At 47.5% G+C, this 17,316-nt stretch overlaps 1 pseudogene; it reads right to left on the bottom strand.

Moving 5' to 3' along the window:
- Nucleotides 1–13,206: 13,206 nt before the first annotated feature.
- LOC100411908 (uncharacterized) lies at nt 13,207–15,567 on the bottom strand (annotated as a pseudogene).
- Nucleotides 15,568–17,316: the final 1,749 nt, after the last annotated feature.

The raw sequence follows: 17,316 nt of genomic DNA on the forward strand, positions 1-17,316 counted from the left end.
AGGGAAGGAAGGAATAAATAAATAAAGAAGAGCAAGCCAGGCATGATGGCTCATGCCTATAATCCCAGCACTTTGGGAGGCCAAGGTGGGTGGATCATGAGGTCAGGAGATCAAGACCATCCTGGCCAACATGGTGAAACCCCATCTTCTACCAAAATGCAAAAAATTAGCTGGGTGTAGTGGTACACGCCTGTAGTCCCAGCTACTCAGGAGGCTGAGGCAAGAGAATCACTTGAACCCAGGAGGCGGAGGTTGTAGTGAGCCAAAATTGAGCCAGTGTACTCCAGCCTGGCCACAGAGCAAGACTCCCTCTAAAAAATAATAATAAAGGAAGAAAGAGAGAAAGGGAGAGAGAGAGGGAGGGAGGGAGGGAATCCAATCCTTTAAACTGGTGTACTCTACCATTTTTCCTCTCTTAATTTGGAAAAATGAAGCATAGACTATTTTTTGTTTGTTTTTTTAAGACAGAGTCTTGCTCTATTGCCCAGGATGGAGTGCAGTGGCACAATCTCGCCTCACTGCAACCTCCACCTCCTGGGTTCAAGTGATTCTCCTGCCTCAGCCTCCTGAGTAGCTGAGAATACAGACATGCACCACCACACCCAACTAATTTTTTTTTTTTTTTTTTTTGAGATGGAGTCTCGCTTTCTTACCCAGGCTGGAGTGCAAATGGCACAATCTTGGCTCCCTGCAACCTCTGCCTCCCAAGTTCAAGTGATTCTTCCACCTCAGCTTCCTGAGTAGCTAGGATTACAGGTACCTGCCATCATGTCCAGCTAATTTTTATACTTTTGCAGAGATGGGATTTCACCATGTTGGCCAGGCTGGTCTTGAACTCCTGACCTCAGGTGATCTGCCTGCCTCGGCCTCCCAAAGTGCTGGGATTACAGCCGTGAGCCACAGTGCCCAGCCAGCATAGCTAATTATCTTGACTCTGTCTCTTGGTCAATTAGTGGCATTTCTTGCATGGACTTGCTCAAGCACATTTGCTTGCCAGCATCTGCCCCCGTACATTCCAGCTTCCGGTCCTCTACTAGCTGAACTATCAAAAGCCAATTGCTTTGCTTATGCAGCCCTTCCCTCCTACTTCAGGACTCAGATCATCCCATCAATTCTTTTCACTCTCCAACCCACATTAATTCTCTACTCAATCAGCAGTATTGTGCAAAATTATTTCTTCTACCTTAAAAACTTGCCGGGCTTGTTGTTTCATGCCTGTAATGCCAGCACTTTGGGTGGCTGAGGTGGGCAGATCACCTGAGGTTGGGAGTTCGAGACCAGCCTGACCAACATGGAGAAAACTCATCTCTACCAAAAATAAAAAATTAGCTGGGCATGCTGGCAGTCACCTGTAATCCCAGCTACTTGGGAGGCTGAGGCAGGAGAATTGCTTGAACCTGGGAAGCAGCGGTTGCAGTGAGCCAAGATCATGCCATTACACTCCAGCCTGGGCAACAAGAGCAACACTCTGTCTCAAAAAAAAAAAAAGTACAAACTTATCTTCATCTCTTTTCCCCAGACGCTCACCGCTTACCTGCTACCAGTCCATTTTTTCTGTTCTCCTTTTGTAGTAAGTTCCTCCAAGTATTTACTGAAAAAAATGCAGGATAAATGACCCTTGTTTAACATAAAATAAGTAAATTTTAGTAAAAGAAAACTTGTGCAAAAGAAAAAAAGAAAGAGCGAGTGAGCCAGGCAAAAAAAAATTAGCTGGGCATGGTGGCACATGCCTGTAATCCCAGCTACTCAGGAGTTGAGGCAGGAGAATCGCTTAAACCAGGGAAGTGGAGGTTGCAGTTAGCGAAGGTCATGCCATTGCACTCCAGCCTGGGCGACAGAGCGGGACTCCATTTCTAGAGAAGAAAATCACGGGCCAGGCACGGTGGCTCATGCCTGTAATCCCAGCACTTTGGGAGGCTGAGACGGGTGGATCACCTGAGGTCAGGAGTTCAAGACCAGCCTGGCCAATGTGGTGAAACCCCCCCTTTCTACTAAAATTACAAAAATTAGCTAGCTGGGCATGTGGTGCATGCCTGTAATTTCAGCTACTCCGGAGGCTGAAGCAGGAGAATTGCTGGAACCAGGAAGGTGGGGGTTGCAGTGAATGGAAATAATGTGATTGCACTCCAGCCTGGGTGATAAGAGTGAGACTCTGACTCGAAAAGAAAAAGAGGAAAGGAAAGGAAAGGGAGAAGGGAAGGGAAAAGGGAAGAATGAAAGGGAGGGAGGGAGGGAGGGAGGGAGGGAGGAAGGAAGGAAGGAAGGAAGGAAGGAAGGAAGGAAGGAAGGAAGGAAGGAAGGAAAAGGTTCTCTTTCTTGGAAAGGCAATAAACATCAAGAGTTTGTGACCAGACTGGGCAACACAACGAGACCCTGTCTCTACAAAAATATGTAAAAGTTAGCCAGGGCTGGTGACATGCTCTTGTAGTTCCAGATACCTGGGAGGCTGAGGCAGAGAGGGGAAGATCCCTTGTGCCCAGGAGTTAAAAGCTGCAGTGGAGCCATGATCACATCACTGCTGGGTGACAGAGCAAGACCCTGTCTCAAAAAAACATCCAGGCCAGGCGCCATGGTTCACACCTGTAATCCCAGCATTTTGGGAGGCCGAGGTGGGTGGATCACCTAGGTCAGGAGATCGAGACCAACCTGGCTAACACCCTGACTAACATGGTGAAACCATCCTGGCTAACAGTGAAACCCTGTCTCTACTAAAATACAAAAAAATTAGCTGGGTGTGGTGGTGAGCACCCGTAGTCCCAGCTACTTGGGAGGTTGAGACAGAAGAATCGCTTGAACATGGGAGCCGTAGGTTGCAGTGAGCTGGGATCATGACACTGCACTCCAGCCCAGCAACAGAGCAAGGCTCCAACTCTTAAAAAAAAACAAAAAACCACGCCAGCCTTGGTGGCTTATGCCTGTAATCCCAGCACTTTGGGAGGCCAAGGCAAGTGGATCACCTGAGGTCGGGAGTTCAAGACCAGCCTGACCAACATGGAAAAACCCCGTCTCTACTAAAAAATACAAAATTAGCCAGACATGGTGGTGCATGTCTGTAATCCCAGCTACTTGGGGGGCTGAGGCAGAAGAATCACTTGAACCTGGGAGGCAGAGGTTGGTGAGCCGAGATCATGCCATTGAAATCTAGCCTAGGGGACAAGAGTGAAACTCCATCTCAAAAAAAAAAACACTGAAAACATCCAGCATGGCATTTGTACACAGTGTCCCCAAGATAATGGATACCACACATACTTTTTTATCTTCTTTTGAAAGATAAATCTTTTTTTTTTTTTTTGAGACAGAGTTTTGCTCTTGTTGCCCAGACTGGAGTGCAATGCCATGATCATTGCTCACTGCAACCTCCGCCTCCTGGGTTCAAGTGATTCTCCTACCTCAGCCTCCCAAGGAGTTGGGGTTACAGGCGTGCACTACCACACCAGGCTAATTTTTTTTTTGTGTTAGCAGAGATAGGCAATAAACATCAAGAGTTTGTGACCAGACTGGGCAATACAATGAGACCCTGTCTCTACAAAAAAATGTAAAAGTTAACCTTGCTAGCCAGGATGGTCTCGATTCTCCTGACCTGGGGTTATCTACCCACCTTGGCCTACCTAAGTGCTAGAATTACAGGCATGAACCACCATGCCTGCCCCCCCACCAAAAAAAACTTTCTTAAAATTTAATACTCTGTCCCGGAGTAGACCAGAATAAAAGCGGAAAAAAAAAATTTAATACTCTCCAAGAAGTGGAATTTTCATGACGTATACTCTACACATAACTAATGCAGTAACCATCAGAAATACATCTCAAGTCAGCCAGGCACAGCGCTCATACCTGTAATCCCAGCACTCTGGGAGGCTGAGGTGGGTGGATCATGAGGTCAGGAGTTTGAGACCAGCCTGACCAACATGGTAAAACCCTGCCTCTTCTAAAAAAAAAAAAAAAAAAAAAAGAGCTGGGCATGGTGGCACATGCCTGTAATCCCAGCTACTCAGGAGTTGAGGCAGGAGAATCGCTTAAACCAGGGAAGTAGAGGTTGCAGTGAGCCAAGGTCATGTCATTGCACTCTAGCCTGGGGGACAGAGCGGGACTCCATTTCTAGAGAAGAAAATCACGGGCCAGGCATGGTGGCTCATGCCTGTAATCCCAGCACTTTGGGAGGCCGAGGCGGGCAGATCAGGAGGTCAAGAGATCAAGACCATCCTGGCCAACATGGTGAAACCCTGTCTCTACCAAAAAATACAAAAATTAGCTGGGTATGGTGGCATGTGCCTGTAGTCCCAGCTGCTCGGGAGGCTGAGGCAGAATTGTTTGAACCCGGGAGGCAGGCAGAGGTCACAGTGAGCCAAGATTGCGCCACTGCACTCCAGCCTGGCACCTGGCGACAGAGTGAGACTCTATCTCAAAAAAAAAAAAAAGAGAGAGAGAGAGAGAAAAGAAAATCACAATACCGTGTCTGAGTCAAAGATCCTACTTGGGACCTTCAAATCTTGTCTTTATTTTTTCTTTTTTTGTTTTTTTGAGATGGAGTCTTGCTCTGTCTCCCAGGCTGGAGTGCAGAGGGTGATCTCAGCTCAATGAAACCTCTGCCTCCCAACCCCAAAAAACTGAATCCCTAAATCACTAGCAGTATAAATCAATGTAAATGGCAGAAATATAGTGTGTGCTAGGATAAAGGAAAAACAGGTGAAGATGTTATTCTACATAAGCTGGAGAGCAACATTTCATAAAAAATTAGAAAATGTACACTGAGACTCCTGCCTCAGTCTCCTGAGTAGCTGGAACTACAGGTGCGCATCACTATGCCCCGCTAATTTTTTCTGTATTTTTTAGTAGAAACAGGGTTTCACCATATTGGCCACGATGGTCTTGATCTTCTGACCTCATGAGCTGCCTGACAGCCTCCCAGAGTGCTGGGATTACAGGCGTGAGCCTCTGCACCTGCCTTGTTTTCTTTTTTGAGAAATAATTTATTATTCATATCATCATGGAGCAGGTATGAGGCCAGAAGGAGACCACGTCCTGAGAATGTACCAAACAATTCCTCTGGAAGCCCTAAGGTTTTGAGTTCCCACTTGCTGCACTGACCCAGGGACTTCCTAAAACAGAAGGTACTTTCCAACATCACAGTCTCTGGCATCTTCCCCTCTAAGTCTCACCGTCAGGCTTTTCCAAAGGTCATACTTACTGGGGTTTTTTTTGTTTGTTTTTTGAGATGAAGTTTCACTGTTGTTACCCAGACTGGAGTGCGATGGCGCAATCTCGGCTCACCTTCTGGGTTCAAGCAATTCTCCTGCCTCAGCCTCCCGAGTAGCTGGGACTACAGGCGCGAACCACCATGCCCAGCTAATTTTTGTATTTTTAATAGAGATGGGGTTTCACCTTGTTGACCAGGATGTCTGGATCTCTTGACCTCGTGATGCTGGGATTATGGGCGTGAGCCACCACGCGGCCCAGCCACTGTTTTTTGTTTTGTTGTTTTCAATCCATTCTAACAAAACTTTTGCCCCACTACTTCCTGCAGAGGCTCTTGTCAAGGTCACCAATGACTTCCACTTGCTCATACAATACTCAATTTTCATGCCTCAACTTAATTTCTCAGCAGCATTTCACCATTGAGCATTCCCTCCTCCATTTTTTTTTTTTTTTTTTTTGAGACAGAGTCACTTAGTAGCCCAGGTTGGAGAGAAGTGCTGCAACCTTGACTCACCGCAGCCTCTGCCCCTCGGGTTCAAGAGATTCTCCTGCCTCAGCCTCCCCAGTAGCTAGGACTACAGACACATGCCACCACACCCAGCTTTTTTAAATTTTATTTTTATTTATTTATTTTGAGATGGAGTCTCACTTTGTTGCCAGGCTGGAGTGCAATGGCGGGATCTCAGCTCACTTCAACCTCTGCCTCCTGGGTTCAAGCAATTCTGCCTCAGCCTCCCAAGTAGCTGGGAATTCAGGTGTGTGCCACCATGCCCAGCTAACTTTTATATTTTTAATAGAGACGGGGTTTCACCATATTGGCCAGGCTTGTGTCAAACTCCTGACCACATGATCTGCCTGCCTCAGCCTCCCAAAGTGCTGGGATTACAGGTGTGAGCCACCGTGCCTGGCCACCTCCTCCATTTTCTTGACTTGACTCCTGGACACCACCCTTTCCTGGTTTTCCACCTAACTGGTTGTTACTTCTCATCCTGCTTTGCAAACCTTCTCAGACCTCTTAACAGTGGAGTGCCTCAGGGCTTCCTTGATTGTATTTCCTTCTATATTTACATTGTGATCTCTTCCAGTATGAGGCTTTAAATGCTATTTATAGGATAACTCTCTTACATACAAATACAGGTAATATTAAAAAAGGGCATATATATAAAAATATAAATCTCCAGAACTTCCTCCTAAACTCAAAACCCATATATCCAATAGCCCACCTGCACCTCCATTTGATATCTAATAAACACCTCAAATTGAACACACCCAAATTGAACTTCTAATCTTCTCCTGCAGAACTGCTCTATCCGGTCCTCCTTCATCACAACTCTTTCAGTTGCCCAGGTCAAAAATTGCCCAGGTCAAAAAATGTTTTGGCTCATCCTTGACTCCTCTTTTTATCAATCCCATGTTCCATCTACCAGAAAGTCTGCTTGAATTTACTGTCAAAATGTATCCAGGGCTAGGGCACAGTGGCTCACGCCTGTAATCTCAGCATTTTGGGAGGCCGAGGCAGGTGAATCACGAGATCAGGAGTTCAAGACCTGCCTGGCCAACATGGTAAAACCTCGTCTCTACTAAAAAATATAAAAATTAGCCTGGCATGACGGTGCATACCTGTAACCCCAGCTACTTGGAGGCTGAGGCAGGAGAATCGCTTGAACCTGGGAGGTAGAGGCTGCAATGAGCCAAGATCACGCCATTGCACTCCAGCCTGGGCTCCAGATCGAGATTTTATCACACACACACACACACACAAATTAGCTGGGCAGTAGTGGCACACACCTGTTGTCTCAGCTACTCAGGGGGCTGAGGCAGGAGAAATGTTTGAGCCTGGGAGGCAGAAGTTGCAGTGAGCCGAGACTGCGCTACTGCACTCCAGTATGGGTGACAGAGTGAGACTCAGTCTCTCTCTCTCTCACACACACACACACATATATATCTTTCCAGGATATATAGATTTTGGTCATTAAAGCCACCCTCACCTTCACTTGGATTACTGATATGGCCAATTCATTCGGCTCCTGCTTCTATCCTAGGTCTTTTATTCTCAATATGTTGCGCAGTCTTTTAAAAACATGTCGGCCCAGCGCGGTGGCTCACGCCTGTAATCCCAGCACTTTGGGAGGCCGAGGCAGGTGGATCATGAGGTCAAGATATCGAGACCATCCTGGTCAACATGGTGAAACCCCGTCTATACTAAAAATACAAAAAATTAGTTGGGCATGGTGGCGCGTGCCTGTAATCCCAGCTACTCAGGAGGCTGAGGCAGGAGAATTGCGTGAACCCAGGAGGTGGAGGTTGCGGTGAGCCGAGATCGCGCCATTGCACTCCAGCCTGGGTAACGAGCGAAACTCCATCTCAAAAAAAAAAAAAAAAAAAAAAAAATTAAGAAAAAACATGTCAACATTAAAAGCCATAGAGACCCACTACGGTCTACCAGTCTACAGATCTGTCCCACACACTCCTCTGACTCTTTGACATTCATCCTATACTCCACCTCTTGACCATTCTATTTCTTTTTCTTTTTTTGAGACTGGAGTTTCGCTCCTGTTGCCCAGGCTGGAGTGCAATGGTGCATTCTCTGCTCACCGCAACCTCTGCTTCCTGGGTTCAAACGATTCTCCTGTCTCAGCCTCCCGTAGCTGGGATTACAGGTATGTGCCACCATGCCCGGCTAATTTTTTTTTTTATTTAGTAGAGACAGGGTTTCACCATGTTGGCCAGGATGGTCTCGATCTCTTGAACTCATGATCCACCCGCCTCGGCCTCCCAAAGTGCTGGGATTACAGGCATGAGCCACCGCGCCCAGCTTCAATTTTTTTTTTTTTAAGACGGAGTCTCCCTCTGTCACCCAGGGTGGAGTGCAGTGGCACAATCAAGGCTCACTGCAGCCTTGACTCACTTCCCAGGCTCAATTCTCTGACCTCAGCCTCCCAAGTAGTTGGGACCAGAGGTGCATGCCACCATGCCTGGCTAATTTTTATATTTTTTGTAGAGATGAGGTTTTACCATGTTACCCAGGTTGTAGTGCAGTGGTGCAGTCATAGCTCACTGTAACCTTAGACTCCCAGGCACAAGGAGTCCTTCTGACTCAGCATTGCTCGTAACTAGGACTACAGGCACACACCACGCCCAAGTAATTTTAACATTTTGTAGAGACGGTCTCACCATGTTGCACAGGTTGATCTGGAACTCCTGACCTCAAGCAATCTTCTCACCTCTGCCTCCCAAAGTGCTGGGATCACAGGCATGAGCCACCACACCCAGCTATGACCATTCTACTTTAACTACACTGATTTCCTTCTTCTATTTCATATGTGCCAGTCATGCTCCTCCTTGAAAGTCTTTTTATGATTCCCTCTGCAATCTCTTCCCTCTGTAATCCTTCACCTAGGATTACAGGTGTGTGACTTGGTGCCCCACCAAGGAGATATTTATTATCAGATGAGGAAGTTCCTTTTCATAACTGTATTTATTATGAAGAAGTGGTAGATTTTGTCAAATAGTTGAAAAGGAACTTCCTCATCTGATAATAAATATCTCCTTGGTGGGGCACTAAGTCACACACCTGTAATCCTAGTACTTTGGGGAGCTGAAGCAGGAAGATCGCTTGAGTCAAGGAGTTAGAGCCTGAGGTGAACTAGAATTACACCACTGCATTTCAGTCTGGGTGACAGCGAGACCCTTTCTCTAAAAATGTACAAATAAGGCCAGGGGTGGTGGCTCACACCTGTAATCTGGTCCAGAGGTGGTGGCTCACACCTATAATCTGAACACTTTGGGAGGCCAAGGTGGGCGGATCACAAGGTCAGGAGATTGGGACCATCCTGGCTAACAGAGTGAAACACTGTCTGTAGTAAAAATACAAAAATTAGCTGGGCATAGTTGTGGGCACCTGTAATCCCAGCTACTCTGGAGGCTGAGGCAGAAGGATCACTTGATCCCAGGAAGCGAAGGCTGCAGTGAGCCGAGATCCCATCAGTGCACTCCAGCCTGGGCAACAGAGTGAGACTCTGTTTCAAAAATATGTATGTACAAAAAAAGTTAAAAACCATCTCCTTCTTGAGGCCTACCCTAACCACCTCATTTAAAATTACAAGACTTGCTTCATCTCTATTATCCTTCACTCTATATTTACCATTGCACTTGCCACTTCTATTAATTTCCTTATTGTCTGTCTCCCTTCTCCACCAGGGTAAGCTCCATGAGAACAGGGATATTTGCTTTGTTTTTATTCAGTGATATACCTAAGCACCAGAAACAGGCTCTGGTACATTGTTTGATGCTCAATAATTGTTAAACAAGTTTAAATCCTGACTTTTCAGTCTTTTTGATATGTTATCTAACTAGGTCACTTATACCATAAAACATCTACAGGTTTTACATAATCTGCATAGCTGTCAAGATAGAATTTTGCTCTAGAGTTGACCATTTTGTACTCTGGCATGACAAACAAACGTTGAGTGACCCAGGAGCATTGTTTACTTTTTTTTTTTTTGAGATGGAGTTTTGCTCTTGTTGCTCAGGCTGGAGTACAGTGGCACAATCTCAGCTCACTGCAACCTCCACCTCCCGGTTTCTAGCAATTCTCCTGCCTCAGCCTCCAGAATAGCTGGGACGACAGGCACCTGCCACCACCCCCAGCTGATTTTTGTATTTTTAGTAGAGACAGGGTTTCACCATATTGGTGAGGCTAATCTCGAACTCCTGATCTCAGGTGTTCCATCTACCTCAGCCTCCCAAAGTGCTGGGATTACAGGTGAAAGCCACTGTGCCCAGGCTTTTTTTTTTTTTTTTTTTTTTTGAGACTGAGTCTCACTCCGTCATACAGACTGGAGTGCAGTCGTGTGATCTTGGCTCACAGCAACCTCCACTTCCAGGCTTCAAGCAATTCTCTTGCCTCAGCCTCCCGAGTAGCTGGGACTATAGGCGCACGCCACCACGCCCAACTAATTTTTATATTTTTTTAGTAGAGACGGGGTTTCACCATGTTGGCCAGACTGGTCTCGATCTCCTGACCTGTTGATCTGCCCGCCTCAGCCTCCCAAAGTGCTAGGATTACAGGCGTGAGCCACCATGCCCCGCTGTCTTTCTTATTTTTCTAAGAAGCATACTGTTGTTGCAAGTATTTGTTCCTTGAACTCCAATACTTCTGAAGTGTAGGAAAGCATTTTATAACCAACTCTCTGAATGTTCTGCCTCAAAGGAGAAAAAATTATTACACGATGTGGGAGTGCTAACTGCTGCCAAAAATATTTTGAAGGACTTCCCACATTATTAAACCGACTAAAGAAGTTCATGTATCTTTACGGGTAAAAAGTTATTGTTTTAAATTCTCTCCTATTTCAGAATTTGGCATGAGAAGCTGTTCTTTCCTTGAACAATGGATAGGGATTATTATGGTTTCTATCCATTGTTCAGAAAAGCAGCCCAGAAACTTTGTCAAATGCCAAAAAAAAAGAAAAAGAAAAAGAAAAAAAGAACAAATCCAAAGGCATGAGCAAAAGGGGCCTAGTCCACACCATTTCTATTCTGCATTGTCTGTCTTAAGGATCTGGGTCGAATCAAAGGTTTTGGTTAACATCTACCCTCTTCTAGGGAGCATATATGTGGTACAAATTAATTCAGACACCTCGGTTTTAGAGTAAGAAAAACTACAGGAACAATGAATTAGCAGTTCTGGAATTTGCTAGTCTGGTATAGCCTGACAAACACAAACGAGATCCAGGACTATATAAACAAAGGCCTTTTCACCTCTGGGGCAGATCATGAGATGTGGTGATTCAATCTGCTTATTTGAGGATGGTTCTCTGCATATTTAAAGTTCACCAGTTCTAACAGTGTTTGGGGTTTTTCCGGTTAGGAAGCTAGGTCGATATGAGTATGGTGGAGGAGGTTAGCCTGGATTTCTGTTCAACTGTTTTGCAAATGTACGCCCTGGTCATAAGGGAGACGTCAACAGTGCAAACACCACCCACTCTTTAAGAAAATACAAATTAACATCATTTTTTTGTACAATAAAAGGATGTGCTGTGTTAAATGTAATGGTTAAAGGTATGTGTTTATATATAAAAATGAACCCAAGGAATTAGGACTGTTTAAACAGATCCTTCTGAACTGCCCAGATAATTAGAGCCATAATTTGCCTGAGTTATCAGGCTACTGTAATAGACTCCAAATTTCCAATAAAACTCATGCTTTTAGAGTATTTCATTTTCGTTGCACAGGCAAAAAAGAAAAAAACCCCACAGCATTAACAAATATATATATATATGTTCTGTAGGCTCTCACTGCGAAAATGAAGGACAAGCCAGGAGCGGTTCCTCATGCCTGTAATCTCAACACTAGGAGAGGCTCTCTTGAGCCCAGATGCTGGAGACCAGCGGGGCAACAAGGCGAAACCCCACCTTAAAAAATTAGCCCGGGGTGGTGGTTCGTACCTATTGTCTCAGCTACAATGAAGGCTGAGGTGGGTGGATCACCTGAGCCCAGGGAAGTTAAGCCTGCAGTGAGCCATGATTTCGCCACCGCCAAGACAGTAAGGCCGTCTCAAAAACAAAAGGACAGTTCATGCCAAAAGACTTACACAATCTTAAACTATGGTATAAAAATTTAAAGCTCTATGCAGTGCTTTAAGTTTGGTCATAATGGAACTAAATTATTTGGAATCCAAAAGCCTCTTCTATTTCTTTCATCTAGAAGCCATCAAATCCTGATCAATTCCGTCAACAACAGATGTTTACCTTTTAACCTTATCATTATGAGCTTTATTCCTTATTGCTGAAACAAATAATTCCCTGTAATTACACATAGTAAGAAAACAAAAAGCCTGCGGCAGCTGAGCCACCATACGAACTCACGCTGTGGTGAAGAAAAACAAACTTAAAAAAAAACAAAACATTAAACAAAAAAAAAAGTTGTACAAAAGCAAAGGGGGAAGACAAATTTAGCAGCACTTCTCTTGAATTTCCTGGCTTTGTTGATTTCAAGCCACAACCTTAACATTAAAACACCAAGACTTACATTTAAATATTTTTGAAACAGAAAAACAATAGCTCTTTCAGGATTTGAAATAACGCTGGCAGGCACACAATAGATTCTATTAGGTCAATGTATTATTTACATACTCATCTGGGATTTTAAAAAGAAGTTAAATGGGAAATGTTCTAAACAGACAGAAATAAGATACTCAAATCTATTGTTCAAGTTTATGGCTCAGATACAATGGGCTATAAACCCGTATCTGGAGAACAGTTGCGCAGTGCGTGCTTAATGGCCAGCCAATGAAAAGCAACGTCTCATTCTCCTCCGCTTTCCAGCACGTCAAAGACATCCACCTTTTTTGTTTTTTTTTTAAAAAAAAGCCCAACCGCTAGAGACATCGGGTTTTTAGCACCTTTGTGAGGTCTCCCGGCAGCTGAGGAAGATCTAAGGGGCGACCTCTGCAGTTGGGCTATTTGCAGAGCGCCATGATCGCCTAAAGCCGGGCACCCGCACTGGTTCGTTACCGGCAACAGCTCAAAGCTCTAGACAACCACTTCTCACGGCTGAGTTCCCCTCAACCAAAAAAAAAAAAAAGTGTTCCCTACACCCTGCAAGAGTGGGGTGAGAAATCCCACTTTAGAAGGGCTTGCAAGGCGGAAGAGAGTTGGAGCCTTGCGCACGCCCAGCCCGCGCCGCAAGGTTCACACGCCGCGTGGCCGCTCGGAAGTAACCCGGTTCCGAAGCGGTCGGCGGTCTACACTGGGGCCTCCAGCCGATAAAAGGAAGAACAAAGGGGACGCGCTCGCCCGCCGCCCCGCCCACAGGCCGCGCGAAATGGCGGCGGCCACATCACAAAATGGCAGCCGCTCGGCCGCTGAGAGGCATCTGCGAAGCGCTGTGGCTCCCTGCCCCCGCCTGGCTCCCTGCCCCCGCCCGGCCCCCCGAGCGCCAACGCCGTTCTGCCAGCCCAGGCGCCCGGCCTTCCCACGCCGCCCTGCGGCACCTGCGGCGGCGTCCGGAGCTGCCAACGACGCGGCCATTGTGCTGGCGCGCGCTACCTTTGCTCGGTCACACGGGCCCCTCTCCGCGGGGCTTTTCTTTAAAGGAGCAACAGACGCCCCCTCAGGCCCGGGGTTGCTGCGGTCTCCCCACACTCGCAGCGTTAGCGTCAGGCCACCAAAGCGAAGACGGACGGGGGAGGGACCACAGATCCCAAGAGGAGGGAAAACTTAGGAAAAAGCGGTGAAAGACGCCCTCAACCATGCTTCGGCAGCACCGCTGAGTCCTAACGTACTGAGCCCACTCGAGGGGGCCCGCACGCGCAGGCGACTCCAGAGGGCGGGTTTCGGCTTTCCTTCCACCTAGCAAACGTCCTGTGGCGCCCTAGGCTTCTCATGGCCACCCCCTGCCCTCTCCCCTCTCCCCGTGCTGACGGGTCCCGGAGGCTGAGCACTGCCGGAGGGAGGAGCGCCTGCCGCAGTCCCTGTGTTTTTTTCTCTGGCGTGAGGGTGTCAGTGGCCTTGGGCTCTGCTTGGGCCGTGGCTCGAAGGCTAAAGGTGTGACGGCGTGCTTGGGGTGTTTCGCTTTTTTCAAACGCTTGCCTCGTTGCGCTCATCTCCCAGCGTCGCTTTGGCTTCGTCTTTCCAGAAACTTCTCAAGGAAACTCAGCAAAAAGCCTGACTTAACGACTGCTTCCCTCTCCGCGCATGCGCGAGGTGCCGGGCGAAAAGCCCGGGGCGCGCCGGTGCGTGAGCGCGCGCGCGCTCGCCCGCCCGCTTTGCGGGGGCGGTTTTCTCTCACAATGAAGGGAACGGGTTTCCCCTCACCCAACGTTCCATCCTCGCGCAAGCGCGTCGGAGCCACACTGCCTTGGCCTTTGAGGGAGGGGGGAAGGATCGTCCCCAGCGCGCTAGTCGTGGTTCCGCGCGCCTGCGCACAGACCCATTTTCGTCTCGCTGTGTTGTCGGCGTCTTTAATGTGAAGTGCGTCTGAGCAGTTTCGCTTGTGCCCGAGTCGCTTTTGCCTCAAGGCCCGCTAGCGGAAGCTAGCTTCTTGTGGGGTTATCAATTCTGCACCACGAGTTTTCTAGAGATTAGTCTCCCCTTTGTGCCCCCGGGCTGAGGCTGGACGGCGTCGAGCTGGCTTGCCTTCCACCCCTACGCCATTTTTGGAATGGCTCTTGATTGGATCCCGTGTAGAGTGTGGTGGAGCCTTCTCGAAACGGGAAAACAGCTCTGGCCGAAGGCCTGGGTGGTGCCCGGGCCAGCTTACATCAGGCACTTCGTGGAATGTTTGCTCATTAAGCCCAAAGAAAGGTGTCTTTACTCTGGAGTGCAGTGGCACAGTCCCGGCTAACTGCAACCTCCGCCTCCCGGGTTCAAGCGATTCTCCTGCCTCAGCCTCTGGAGTAGCTGGGAATACAGGCGTCCACCACCACGCCCGGCTAGTTTTTGTATTTTTAGTAGAGACAGGGTTTCACCATATTTGCCAGGCTGGTCTCGAACTCCTGAGTTCAGGTGATCGGATGTTCTTGACCTCCCAAAGTGCTGGGATTACAGACATGAGCCATCGCGCTTTTTTTTTTTTCTTCTGAGACTAGGTCTTCCTGTGTTGCCCAGGCTGCTTTGGAGCTCCTGACCTCAGGCGATCCTCCCGCCTGGGGCTCCCAAAGGGCTGGGATTACAGGAGCCGCCATGCCCGGCCTTAAAAAAAAATTTTTTTTAAGGCTTTGAAAGGTGTCATTTTCTTTGGAATGGGGTGGGGCTTCTAGTGCCTGCCACAGTCCTCCGCTCAGGCCCGCGGGGCTGGTGCTGGGCTCGGCCTTGGTGCGTGGGTGCAGAGGGCCTCCGCCACACCTCCTTCTCCCTCTGCAGAATTGAGCTGTGCGGTGGTAACCATAGCGACCATACTTCCTCTTCACCCAGTGCTTCCCCTCCCTCTTGTGATTTAGGAGTGTAGTGGAAATTATTGCCAGGGTTATGGGTTCTTCAAAATACAAAAAGCCAAACCAAAACGAAAAAAACCCTCTTGTGTAATCAACTTCCCCTGCGTGCGAAGTTAGGGAAACGGGGGCGGCATGCCTCTGCCTCCCGCCTGCACACCGTCTCCTCAGGAGGCTGTCTGGTGAAGCACCCTTGTGTCCTTGCTGGCATAGCAGCCTCCCTAGACGTATTGTCCTGTGACACACTCCCAGGTCCTTGTAGGTGCCAGGCTTTAAAAAGGGAGCTGCTTCAAGAAGAAAGCACATCGGGGGCTCTTAGAGGCCAGCGTGGACACTGCAATCGGGGGAGAGCCGCTCGGAGAACCTGCGGCTCCAGGGAGGTGCTGACTCGGAGGGTGCGCGCGCACCACTGACCTCGCCAGTTTGGGGTCGGGCCGGGGCATCGCACTGGGTGGAGCCGTTCCTTGGCCCCTAACAAAGGAAGTGCTCATTGCTCGGTGGGAATTGTGAGTTGGTGCCAGAGTCCTACTAGGAACTAGGTATATAAAACCTATCTAGGGCCGGGCAGGGTGGCTCACGCCTGTAATCTCAGCACTTTGGGAGGCCGAGGCGGGCGGATCACCTAACATGAGGAGATCGAGACCATCCTGGCCAACATGGTGAAACCCCCGTCTCAAAAAAAAGAAAAAAAAAAAACAACAAACCTATCTAGAGGGTGTTGAAGTTCCAGCAAGCAATAGAATTATCACAAGGCTGTAATTTGAGGCCTGAAAATGACCAGGTTAAATGTCTCTTGAATTCGTAGAATTTCTGTTACAGATTCTGTCTTAACATAAATTATGCTTAATAGAGTCTTGTCTTTTTTTTCCTTCCTTTTTTTTTTGAAACGGATTTTCACTTTTGTTGCCCAGGCTGGCGTGCAATGGGGCGATAACCTCCGCTCCCTGGCTCAAGCAATTCTGCCTCAGCCTTCCAAGTAGCTGGGATTACAGGAATGTGCCACCATGCCTGGCTAATTTTGTAAGCCACCGCACCCAGCCTAATAGTCTTTAAAATTGGCATAATTTGAAATAGGCATGATATCAAAGTCCTTTGGTGTTGTCTATAGGATCCTGGAGATGGATTTTATTTATTTATTTATTTATTTTTATTTCCGTGTCTCTCTGTGTGGCCTAGGCTGGAGTGCAGTGGCACAAACAGAATGCACTGCAGCCTCGACCTCCTGGGCTCAAGGGATTTTCCCACCTGCAGGCCTCTGCCACACACCGCTAATTTTTAAATTTTTTGTAGAGACAGGGGTCTTGCTGTGTTGTACAGGTTGGCCTGGAACTCTGGGGCTCAAATGATCCTCCCACTTCAGCCTTCCAAAGTGTTGGGGTTACAGGCGTGACCCATGGGGCAGGCCTGTTTGAATTATTTACTTCAAACTACAACCAGGTGTCTGAGAGGAGCAGCAGGGCAGCTTCAAAGAAATCTGGTGAAAATTTCCATTCATATGTAATAAGTTACAATTTATTTGGTATTTGAGATTTTATCAAATGCAGTTTGATAGCTTTCTCTGAATTAATCAGAAATCTTGGCCGGTTGTGGTTGCTCATGCCTGTAATCCCAGCATTTTGGGAGGCCGAGGCAGGGTATCACTTAAGGTTAGGAGTTTGAGACCAGCCCAGCCAAGGTGAAACTTCATCTCTGCTAAAAATATAAAAATTAGCCATGTGGTAATCTGAGCCTGTAATCCCAGCTACTTGGGAGGTTAAGGCACAAGAATCACTTGAACCCAGGAGGCAGAGGTTGCAGGGAGCTGAGATAGCACCACTGTACTCCAGCCTGGGCAACAGAGGGAGACTGCATCTAAAAAGGAAAAAAAAAAAAGAAGTCTTAATTTGCATTATTTATATTCTGCTTGCATCTTGATGGTGTAGATGTTACAATCTCCTAGACCTGGGTGTTTTGGCTAATGTGATTATCACTTATGGTGAAACAGTTAAGCTTTTCAATAATGGAGATTAGCGTTAGGGTCTTAAAAGTTTGAATGAGAGCCTGGCACCATGGTATTCACCTGTATTCAGGTGGTTGGAGCAGCAGGATCCCTTGAGCTCATGAGTTTGAGGTTGCAATGAGCTATGATCCTACCCCTGCACTCTAGCATGGGTGACAGAGTGACACTGTCTCAGAAAGAAAAAAAGAGGTTG

This window comes from Callithrix jacchus, chromosome 7 (genome assembly GCF_049354715.1).
Source record: "Callithrix jacchus isolate 240 chromosome 7, calJac240_pri, whole genome shotgun sequence".
NCBI classification, from domain to species: domain Eukaryota; kingdom Metazoa; phylum Chordata; class Mammalia; order Primates; family Cebidae; genus Callithrix; species Callithrix jacchus.